The 12,222-nt window shown below is 45.7% G+C and overlaps 1 protein-coding gene across 12 annotated transcripts in view; it reads right to left on the minus strand.

Annotated features, from left to right (window-relative positions):
• Positions 1 to 12,222, minus strand: part of NBEA (neurobeachin) — a 714,827-nt gene that overhangs the window by 97,523 nt on the left and 605,082 nt on the right. The window lies entirely within an intron of this gene.

Here is a 12,222-nt window from a genome sequence, read left to right on the forward strand (position 1 = left end):
CTATCTTTCTTTTTCATGGGTCTCTCCCAAACCAGCTAATTACAGCTTCAGTCAAATGCTGTTTATGCCCAATACTGGGTAGCACTGGTTCAAGAACGTTGTTTTTTCTCTACTACTGTAACAGCACTTTTTTTAAATTATCTTTATTGGGGGGTTGGGGGAGGAGGGGGGGTTGTCTAACTTAAGGGTGCTCCCACTTCCACTTAAAGAATCATGTATTTGCATTCAGAAGAGTATTATTATAACTGAAATAAACCTACTCTAAACGTGAAATCCTATTTTCTGATAAAAGCGATTGTAGGGTGGTGGTACTTAGGTTTAAGTTTTAATGAGCAACCTCACATATTTGGTCATTTAGAGTAGCAGGATCACATCTTCAAATGTCAACTAAAGATCATAGTGCATTCCCACAGCAAGCAGAGCACTAAGTGTATTTTATAGCCAAGAATTGAGTAGACGGTTGATCCATAACCACAACCACAGCATGCAGAAGGGTCTGCAGCAACATATGGAGTTAAATGACCCCACACAGGGCTGAGAAAGCTGGTATTGCTTTTAATGAGTCACATGACACCAATCACTAATGATCTGGTTTGGGTGTTCCCTTGCTGCAAACTAAAATACAAATATATTCATACAGAAACTGACAAACATAACCTACAATTTCTGCACTGGGAGCAGATTTACAGCTCTGTCGTACAAGTGTTTCCTTCGAGATTTTAATGAATGCTGGAGTACCAGACTTTGCACAGTGAACAGAGCTCTCCTTGTTCTGCACAGGTTCATTGTAAGCCACACTAAGGCCAAACACAAGAATAAGAACTTTATCAGCAACATATCTACAGCAAATGATATCAATAAAACGTCTGAAATAGCTTAATTACTATTAATATATGCCCAGGTATTATAATTGTCACCTTTGCCAGACTGCAAAAACAATATCATTCATATTATTTTATATATATATATATATATATTTTTATATATATAGGTATCTGTACCGTGTTAGCCGAGCTTAATAATCAAGAACGAATAGACAATACCGTTCTGTGGCTAACAAAATGATTTATTTGTGCGAGCTTTCGAGATACACGGATCTCTTCTTCCGGCGTTGTTACAATAGATAAAGCAAGAAAGGTTTTTTACTTATGTAACGGGTATTCCACCCCACCCAGGCGCATATATAGTGTGAGTGCGTAGAACATGCGGTGTTACCAGGTGTGGTGCATATACCTGCAGGCTCACAGGAGGTCTGAGCCTCCGCTAGTGAGAGCCTGGGGTGAATCCTCTGGAATGTTTCTTTGTTTCAGCGCCTCCACCTATGTAGGATTCTATGGGTATGTAGAATAACCCTAACATAGGAACCACATGCAAATAATCAGTACACCATATGTATGATAACCAATATCTTTTTACTTGTGCTCACATGAACCATATAACATCAACATAATAACGGGTGTCCTTTTTTCCCCAGGGGACACTGACTCTTGCGTCTCGCAGGACGCTTTCCCCTACACCGGGTGATCCCACCCCATGTCCATCAATCCCCTCACAATGTGTCCCGCACTCTGTAGGTGAGAATATGGGTGACTGCGCAGTCACTAACTAATGGAACTGTTGGTGCACTTGTTGACAAAAGGGGTTACCTGCCGAGTGCTCCTGCACTCGGGCCTGCAACTACTTCTCAAAGGATCTGTCGACCTGGATCCCGTCTGATCCGGTGGTTCCTTGCTTGGGGTCCGCCAGGGACGATCCCACCCTGAAGATAGTCTCTCTCTGGGCACAGACTTAAGCCACGTCTCCGGGCAGGAAGCGCAGCATCCGCTGATCCCTATCTAACACTGGCACTCTAACATGACACGGTCCCTCACCTAGGGGCTGTCCCTGGAGCACCACTAACTGGGGAGTGAGGACCTACCTGGGACCTAAGGGGTTAACTGGCCTATCCTGTCCCCCTAGCTCTCCCGGTCCTGACTCTAGCTAACTAGTACCTAGTACTTGCAGTAACGCACTGCCCCCAGGCGTCTACCTACTGTTGGCTAGCCTAGTGCAGATCCTCTCCAGAATCCCTGACCTCGTTAACAGGCTATCCCTTCAGGCATCCTACCCCTAGCGCTACCTCAAGGTGACTGGGACCTAGTACTTGGTACGTACAGCAACCGGCTGCACAACACGGTGCCTGCCTGTCAGACCTCACAGCACTAACAGCCGAGACTCTGACAAGGCAGCACTCACACTAAGGGCAGAGTCCCTAACTGGGGCTGTCCCTTATAATTACCCCCCTAAACTGGTGGGGAGTTGGGGCCTACCTGGGATGTGGGTACCTATCTGGATGCAGGAGCTGCACTCACTCCCCGCATCCTTGCTTCCCTCACAGCTCCCGGACTCCAACTAACTGCGTAGCTGCAGCCCAAACAATGTATCTCTTCTCCTCTGCCAATTCATCCTAAGCCCTATTGGCTCCCTGGCATCACGTGGTGCGTGCAGAGGCTCATGGGACTCGTAGTCTCTGCTCAGAGCCTTCCCTGGTAGGCTAGGGCTTCGCGGGCTCTCTCTCCTGACCTGCGCCTGCGCAAGCTATCTGGGACTGCCTCACTGTTCCCTGGCCTTTCCCTACACTCGCGCGACTTCTCCCTAACTCTGGGGCCTTACCTGCGCCTGCACGATCTCCCTGATGCTGCCTTAACCTTTTCCTACCAGAAGTCGCACTCGCGCGACTTCTCCCTGGCTCTAGAGGCTTCCCTGCGCATGCGCGACCACTGCGCATGCGCGAGTCACTGAGAAATGGCGGCGCCCTTACTGCCCGGCCCCGAGAGCGCCGGGAGCCCTGTGACGCGAGTGCGGCCTTGGCAACCGGCCGCACGCGTCCCCGGCAACCCCTGAGCCGGGACCTGACCGCCCTCACCCGCGCAATTGGCTTGCGGGGCCGCCTTGGGACTCGGCGGTACCCGCGATCGCGCACCAGGGGAGGGGGGTGCTGACAGCCAGAGGAGACATGGCTACACTTAGAAACATTGCATCCTGGAATGTATCTGTGACTGAAGCCTATCATTCCCCCTGTGCAGTATGCGATTTATGACTTAAGGTGTAAAATGGTCCCTAAATGTTAGTGATGTAAGAGTATGTGTGTAAATATAAATGTATAAAGCGCCCACAGTGTATACAGAGCTTTACAAAAGGTGTGTGTGGAGTGGGAGTGTATACCAATGGTGTGGGCAGGTGTAGAAATGTACGCAGGTGTTGTATTACTATTACATAGTTGATGAGGTTGAAAAAACACATACGTCCATCAAGTTCAACCTATGCAATATTTAGACAACAGAGACTTTATCCTATATCTATACTTCCTTATTGATCCAGAGAAAGGGGCAAACAAAAAAGCCCCAGTGTCCTATCATCCAATGATATCTCATAAGGGCAAAAATAAATTCATTCCTGACTCCAAGAATTGGCTATTGGAATATTACCTAGATCAACATTCTTCCCTTGTTTACTTATTTGGTATATCCCTGTATACCTTTCCTTTCTAAAAAGATGTCCAACCTTTTTTTGAACAAATCTATTGTATCTGCCATCACAGTCTCCATGGGTAATGAATTCCACATTTTAACTGTCCTTACTGTAAAGAACCCTTTCCTTTGTTGTTTGTGAAATATCCTTTCCTCCAACCTTAAGGGATGCCCGTGAATCCTTTGTACTGCCCTTGGGATAAATAGTTCATTTGAAAGCTCCCTGTACTCTCCCTGAATATATTTGAATATAGTTATATCTCCTCGTAGAAGCCTCTTTTCTAATGTAAATAAATCTAATTTAGCTAGCCTCTCCTCATAAGTTAGATTGTCCATCCCCTTTATTAATTTGGTGGCTCTTCTCTGCACTCTCTCTAGTTTCATAATGTCTTTTCTAAGCAGTGGTGCCCAAAATTGTACTCCATATTCAAGGTGTGGTAATATTAATGCTTTGTAAAAGGGCATAATAATGTTTACTTCCCTTCCATCCATTGCCCGTTTAATGAAATATAAGATCTTGTTTGCCTTCGCAGTGTAAGGAATCAGCTCCATGGTTTACTGGTTGCCTTACCTTGCAGACCGGTGCAGTTCTGGATCAGCTCTCCTGAGGTTTGCTGCAGCCTGGATTCACTCATCAAAGCAATACACACTCCCTCTGGTATCTACTGCAGCTGTGCAGCCTTTCATTGCAAACTATACTTGCATTCACTCATTAGGGGCAGTACCTTCACACCCCCGCCGGGGATTGGCCCGCTGGCCTTTAAGTATTGCTTGCCCATAATGCTCCTGGCCGAGCATAGTCCTAACTGGATGTCTACTGTTTTGCCACAAGCTCTCGCTTGTTCTTCTTTGCTGATACCAGGTTCCGCCCTGCGTCCTTCAGCTTCCTTCAAGCCGCTTGTTCTCCAATGCTGATTCCAGGTTACGTCCTGCATCCTTCAGCTCCCTTCAAGCCGCTTGTTCCCTTATGCTGATACTGAGGTATTCCCTGCGTCCTTCAGCTTCTGTTCCCCTGTGCTGAAGCAGAGGTTTCGTTCCTGCGTCCTTCAGCCTCCTGGATTCCTGCACTGAAGCGGAGGTTTCCCTGTATCTACAGCTTCCTGGTTCCTGGGGCCTACTCTTTCCCTAATATAGAGAGGCCGTGTCCTGGTTCCTGCGCTGAAACAGTGGATTCCCTTGCCCGCTCAGGACTTTTGCGTTGTAGCACTGGTGCACCCGTGCAGCAAGACGGTGTGCTATTCTGGTCTGCCTACCATCTCCTGTGACCAGCACCATGGGCCATGGTCGTCGCTCGCGCAAAGGCCAACCCCGCGCTCCTAAGCTGAAGCGGGGCTCTCCTGACTACCTGTTGCCGAACTCTTGCCTGTACAATGTTTATCCTGATGTCTCCTGTCCTGACCTTGGCTTCTACAACGACGACGCTGTCTTCTCCAATCCTGATCCTGCGACATATGACTACGAACTGCGCAATCCGGATCAGCCTGCGCGGTCTCAGGTCGGTGCTTTTACAACCCCACCTCAGCCTCGCGGTCCGGTCCTGGTTTGTGGCGAGCAGAACCCTGACAGTATGCTCGGCCCCACAAACTCGGACCGCCCTGTGGTGAGGGTTGGTAAGTTTCTGTCTGAAAGCCTGTCCCAGCCTGTAAACCAGTCCCAGTGTGAATACCAATTTCTATGTGAGATAATACCCCTGATTGAAGATCTGATTGTGTTTGTAGGTTTAACCCCTTTGCAAAACAAATGCCGTAATGATCTCATGATGAAGGTTTACCGCCTCCGGGACTTAAAACAATCGCTGGCCGCTTGTATTTGCTTTCCTGGTTACCCTTTAACTTGGGAAAATGTGTACCCTTTAGAATTGGACGACGCCCAAAAGGAACTCTCTTCCCTGGCCTTGTCTTTAGACATTTATATAGCAAAAGTGGACCCTCTCCTCATGTTGGCTGATGCCCAAAAAACACTCCATATCCTTTCCATGACATTGGACATTTGCATAAAGGAACAGGATCCTCCCCTCGCCAGCTTCGCTGCCGCTTGGCTGTATCCCTGGTCTACCACGGATCCTTGCCCTGAGTGTATGCCCGGGTTCCCTGACACCAATGATATGTTTTCGTTAACCCCTGCCGATCAGTCCTGTGAGGTTCCCCTGGAGAATACATATGTTGCTCTACCCAGCCCTAATGTTCTTGTATCAGAGAATAAGTTCATTAGTTCTCCTATTTCTAGCTCAGAAGTCCTTTCTCTAGGTCTTCAGGGTTTTCCAGCTTTAACCCCTGCCGAGCAGTCCTGTGAGGTTCCCCTGGAGAATACATATGTTTCACTAGCCAACACTAAGGTTCTACTATCAGAGAATAAGTCCCTTTGTTCCCCTATTTCTAACTCCGAATCTGTCACTCCAGCTCTTCAGGGTTTTCCAGCTTTAAACTCTGCTAGGCAGTCCTGTGCGCTTTCCCCGTCAGAGAAAGAATCCCTAAGTTCTGTTCCCAGGGTCATTTCTGTATTAACCCCTGAGGGGCAGCTCTCTGAGTCTCCTTTGATAATTCCCTGTTCTCTGCCAGCCACGGTCACGCCCCTAGCTCCAGAGGAGAGATCCCTTGTCTCTCCTAATACAGAGAAAAAATTTCCTGTGTTTTACTCTCAGGCACTGTCTGCATTAACCCCTGTAAATTCTTGCTGCCTCCAAGTTAATGCCTTCGTTTTAGCCTCAGAGAATGAGTCCACAAGTCAGACAGCAGAGGTTGCATTGAGGGATTCCTATAACCGTACGGAGTCCCTAGATATTCTTTGCTATAAATCCCCTGCTTCAGCTCAAGTTTCCGCAGTTTCGTCTCCGGAGACTTCGGCTAAAGTTCTGGTTCCTGATAAATGTATTCAGGAGTCAGGTTTTTCCCTAAGCTTGGTCGCAGAGTTCCTTCTCCCGGGTATTTCACTGAACCAGCCTGTCGCCCACATAGCGGTGATCCCTGCTTCAGCGCATAGTTCCCACATTATGGAGTCTGCAGTAATTTCTGGTTTCCCAGATATTCCTTACCAAATACCTACTTCAGAGACCAGTACAGTTATGATTAACCCCCGTGTACTGTCTGAGTTCTTCTCCTCTTTATGCTTAGGGTTAAAAGCATACAGTAGTCTGTATGTCCCTCCTGGGGTTCATATTATGTTCCCAGGAATGTTTGCTGACGCACGGTTTTCTCCCCAAAGTGACGCTTTTTCATATAGATTAGTAAAAAGCTTGCACACTGTATCCCTTTTCGCTGAATTGTGTCTTACTAGTTTTGAGACTCTGAGAGGTAATGATTCTCCTTCTGATTCTGAAGCTCTTTCTACAATGAGTATCCTGTCTGGGGGTCCCCCTGATTTCTCTCTCCAGGCTAATCCTTTGGGGATCAGCATATCTGTGATCACTCCCTTAGTACTGTCTGAGGTCACCATGCACATATTACAAGTCCTGGGGTTTAAATCTGAGCTATTTAGCTGTCCTGCCTTTGCTGAAACCCAGTCCCTCAGTACTGTGTCTAAATATGTCCCAGCAAACATGGGGTTACTCTGGGAGGAAATTAAAGCTCCTGTCTTAAAGGGTATTTTTTCTCACATGTCCAGCAAATCTAGAACCTCAGTAGTTGTTTCTAAGTCACTTATCAATACATCTGATTTTTTCTCTAATCAAACCCAGATACCCTCACTATCGGTTAGGAGTCCTGTGATCAGAGATTTTGCACTAGAAAACACACCTATTCATGTTTTTGACAGGTTAGGTACCCCTGTGGTTAGGGCCATTGCAGTTTCGGAAAAGACTCCTTGTACTCCTAAGGTGCCGGTCATTAAGAGTTTTCATAGTTCATACTTGCTGCTTGTTGATTCTCAAGGCTCTGTCACTGAGGTACAGACTTCAGCTTCTGATGTTAGCTTCCCTCCCACCACTACCCTGGCTCTGCCTTTTTCTCAAGCTACTGATTTGAAGATCCCAAGGACTATTCCTGATTCACTGACAATACTATCTCCCAATGAAGATTTCCCAGTATTGGAGAGCTCTACTGTTGTTTGCTTCTCTGCTCCTGCTAAACCATGGTTTTGTCCCTCGGAATTTTCGGTTGCCCCTGTTATTTCCTCTCAGTTGGAAATACTCTGTATGTATCCCAAGATTTCGGTCCCTATGCCGGGTTTACTGCTTGCCTTGTCACCTTCCATACCAATACCGGGAGATGCTTCCAACCAGCCTATACCCTTACTAACCATTACCTGGGAGCCTTCTAGAGGAAAAATTTCTCGCAAATTTCAACATGCAGTGGTCAGCCAAGACTTTTTCTGTTACAAAGTTCCTCCTGGTGTATTCGATCAATTATCAGGGCCGCTGATCCTAGATTCAGGTTCCTTTATTAAAGACTGGGCTTCCTGTAAGGGTTCTTCTGCCGTTTCTGCTCTGGAACCCTCTGGTTCTTCACAACCCTGGATTTCCAAGTCATTTTGCGGGGCGAGCCATGTACCAAGGATGTTTCTTCTACTACTCTTATTTCTTAGAACTGTACTCACTAAAGAACTGCTCGTTTACGGATGCCCTTTCTACCTAAAGAATTTTAGGAACAACTCAATGTCCCCAAGGCCCATGGATGGTCCTGTCTGGCCACAGTTCTCACCGGGGGGTGGGGTTACACTAAGGACTAATCATGAGTCACTGGAGTACGACTCTAACCCCAATCCTAGACTGTTCAGCAACAATTCCCGGTCCTCCAACTCTATGAGTGCTCATGTTCGCCCGGAGGTCTCGCGTGAAGGGGGGGGTACTGTAAGGAATCAGCTCCATGGTTTACTGGTTGCCTTACCTTGCAGACCGGTGCAGTTCTGGATCAGCTCTCCTGAGGTTTGCTGCAGCCTGGATTCACTCATCAAAGCAATACACACTCCCTCTGGTATCTACTGCAGCTGTGCAGCCTTTCATTGCAAACTATACTTGCATTCACTCATTAGGGGCAGTACCTTCACACCCCCGCCGGGGATTGGCCCGCTGGCCTTTAAGTATTGCTTGCCCATAATGCTCCTGGCCGAGCATAGTCCTAACTGGATGTCTACTGTTTTGCCACAAGCTCTCGCTTGTTCTTCTTTGCTGATACCAGGTTCCGCCCTGCGTCCTTCAGCTCCCTTCAAGCCGCTTGTTCCCTTATGCTGATACGGAGGTATTCCCTGCGTCCTTCAGCTTCTGTTCCCCTGTGCTGAAGCAGAGGTTTCGTTCCTGCGTCCTTCAGCCTCCTGGATTCCTGCACTGAAGCGGAGGTTTCCCTGTATCTACAGCTTCCTGGTTCCTGGGGCCTACTCTTTCCCTAATATAGAGAGGCCGTGTCCTGGTTCCTGCGCTGAAACAGTGGATTCCCTTGCCCGCTCAGGACTTTTGCGTTGTAGCACTGGTGCACCCGTGCAGCAAGACGGTGTGCTATTCTGGTCTGCCTACCATCTCCTGTGACCAGCACCATGGGCCATGGTCGTCGCTCGCGCAAAGGCCAACCCCGCGCTCCTAAGCTGAAGCGGGGCTCTCCTGACTACCTGTTGCCGAACTCTTGCCTGTACAATGTTTATCCTGATGTCTCCTGTCCTGACCTTGGCTTCTACAACGACGACGCTGTCTTCTCCAATCCTGATCCTGCGACATATGACTACGAACTGCGCAATCCGGATCAGCCTGCGCGGTCTCAGGTCGGTGCTTTTACAACCCCACCTCAGCCTCGCGGTCCGGTCCTGGTTTGTGGCGAGCAGAACCCTGACACGCAGCTATTGTATGACTTTGGGCACTATTGCTAAGCCTGCTGTCTACAAGCACTCCTAAATCCTTCTCTATCAAGGATTCCCCCAATTTATCCCCATTTAATTTGTAAGACGCCTGTTTATTCTTGCTTCCCAAATGCATAACCTTACATTTACCTGTATTAAACCTCATCTACCATTTACCTGCCCAAGTTTCCAGTCTCTCCAAGTCCTTCCGGAGATAAATTACACCCTGCTCTGATTCTACTACTTTACACAATTTAGTATCATCAGCAAAGATGGAGACTTTGCTCTCCATGCCAACCTCAAGGTCATAAATCAACATGTTAAAAAGCAGGGGTCCCAGTACCGATCCCTGAGGTACTCCACTCACGACCTTAGCCCAAGCTGTAGAAGTTCCATTTATGACAACCCTCTGTTGTCTATACTTCAACCAGTTTCCAATCCAGGTACATATATTTTTACGGAGTCCAATTTGCTTTATTTTGTACACCAACCTCTTGTGTGGAACCGTATCAAAGCCTTTGCAAAATCTAAGAAGACCACATCAACTGCATTACCCTGGTCTAAATTCCTACTTACCACCGCAAAGAAACAAATGAGGTTAGTTTAGCACAACCTTTTCTTCATAAATCCATACTGACAATTACTAATAATGTTGTTAACCATTAGGTATTCCTGAACATTACCCCATACTAAACCTTCAAGTAGCTACCCCATTATTGATGTCAGTTTTACAGGTCTGTAATTCCCCGGTTGTGATCTACAGTAGTTCCCTTTTTAAATATAGGCACCATATCTGCTTTACTCCAATTTTGTGTTACTGACCCTGTGGCAATGGAGTCCTAGAATATTAAATGTAATGGTTTGGCTATTACTGAACTTAGCTCAAGAACTCTTGGATGTATGCCATCGGGCCAGGTGCCTTGTTTACTTTAATTTTTTCAAGCTGCCTATGAACTTCTTCCTCAATTAACCAATTGTTCGTTAATATGGAGGTTGTGGCTTCCTCCTGTGGCACTACAATTGAAATGGATTCTTCCCTGGTAAACACAGAGGCAAATAATTTGTTTAATACCTCTGCTTTTTCCTTATCTCCAATAATCTGCCATCTCACACTGAAAGGTCCTATATTTTCTTTTCTCATTTTTTTGTTATTAAGGTACTTCAAGAACTTTTTAGGGTTGAGCTTACTTTCTAATGCAATCCTTTTTTCATTATCCATTTTTGCTAATTTGATTCACCTTTTGCAATTTTTGTTACATTCCTTATAATTCTGATACAATGCCTCCGTCCCTTCTGACTTAAAGAATCTAAACGCATGCCTCTTCTTTTCCATTTTCTCCCCTACCTGTTTATTTAGCCACATTGGTTTAGACTTGTTTCTTTTATACGTATTACCCAAGGGTATACACTGATGAGTGTGCTTATCTAACAATGTTTTAAAGACTGCCCATTTAACTTCTACATTTTTCCCTGCTAAAACATCATCCCAATGTATTACTTGTTGATTAGTCCTGCGTTTATTAAAATCTGCCTTTCTAACGTTTAAGGTCTTTGTTGAACCCAGGTAATCTGTTTTTTGATCATTTATTTCAAATGAGACCATGTTATGATCACTGTTTCCCAAATGTTCCAGGACTTGAATATTTGCTATTACTTCTACATTGTTTGATATTACCAAATCCAGTATTGCCCCTCTCCTGGTTCCTCAATAATTTCAGTCATATAATTGTCTTTAAGCACCCCAAAAACCTGTTTCCTTTTGTGTTAACGCTAATCTAATTGCCCCAGTCTATGTCAAACATCTTCCCTTATAATAGGTTTTAGATCCGGTTTAACATATAAGCATACTCTACCTCCTCTTCTATTTGCTCGATTCTTCCGAAAAAGGGAATAACCCTCTAAATTAACTGCGGAGTCATGAGTTTCATCCCACCATGTTTCAGTAATGCCTATGATATCATACTGCTCCCTTGCAGCGATTAATTGAAGCTCCCCCATTTTATCTGTCAAGCTTCTTGCATTAGCAAGCATGCATTTAAGTTTTTTTTCAGCCTGTACTATTATCTTATCTGCTTCTTCCTTACTGCACCAACTTGGTTTGATCTTTAGAAGTATTCTAGTATTATCTGTATTTACTGGGAGTGTTTCGCCGCTTGTTAAACTAGCACTTGCCCCTATTCTATCTCCATAACCCCTTGTTTCCTCATCTATTCTATTTAGTTTATCTGTTACATTTCCATCCCCCCTCCATCCATATTAATGTGTGTAGATAGTATGTGGTCCATATTGTTATATAGGGATAGAGTTACATTGTACATTTGTATGTGTAAGAGACAGCTGTGTGTTCATTCATATAGAGCAGTATGTATAGGCATGGCCTTTAGCACTCATGGGAAGAGTTCTCTTGTGTCAGGGTAGTGACTCATGAAGCTGCGGTCTCGGTTTAGGCCACTGCTAAGTATCCCGAACAGTTGCATTAATTTGTATTCATGCAACTGTCTCTCTTTCGGTGTTCTAAGATTACCTTTGAGTATGGCCACCTTCAGATCGTTGATCTTATGGCCAGAGTCAGAGAAATGTTGCAACCTTTAGATCATTGGGGCCACTTCTTATAATATCTGTGAGGTGGCTATATTATATGCAGTTACTTTGTTCCATGTATTATACATGTTGGGTTACCACTATCTAGACATGTCACTCTTTGTCCTTTCAGGGCTCTCTTTACCAGCATTTTCATTGATATAGGGACACGTAGGAGGGTGTGGTATTTACCTGTTTGTGGGTGACCGGCCAGTCAGAGATCACTCTGGGTACTTTGTCCCCAGAGTTGTCCTTATATTGAGATTCACATCCCCACGCTGTTTTCCTTCTTTTGTCTTGACGTTTTCTTTAAATTATCTTATGGTCCGTTATTGTATTTTATTGTCTTAGGAGTTTTTTTCCAGTCTGTTTT

The sequence above is a fragment of the Ascaphus truei genome, chromosome 3, assembly GCF_040206685.1.
Source record: "Ascaphus truei isolate aAscTru1 chromosome 3, aAscTru1.hap1, whole genome shotgun sequence".
Classification (NCBI taxonomy): domain Eukaryota; kingdom Metazoa; phylum Chordata; class Amphibia; order Anura; family Ascaphidae; genus Ascaphus; species Ascaphus truei.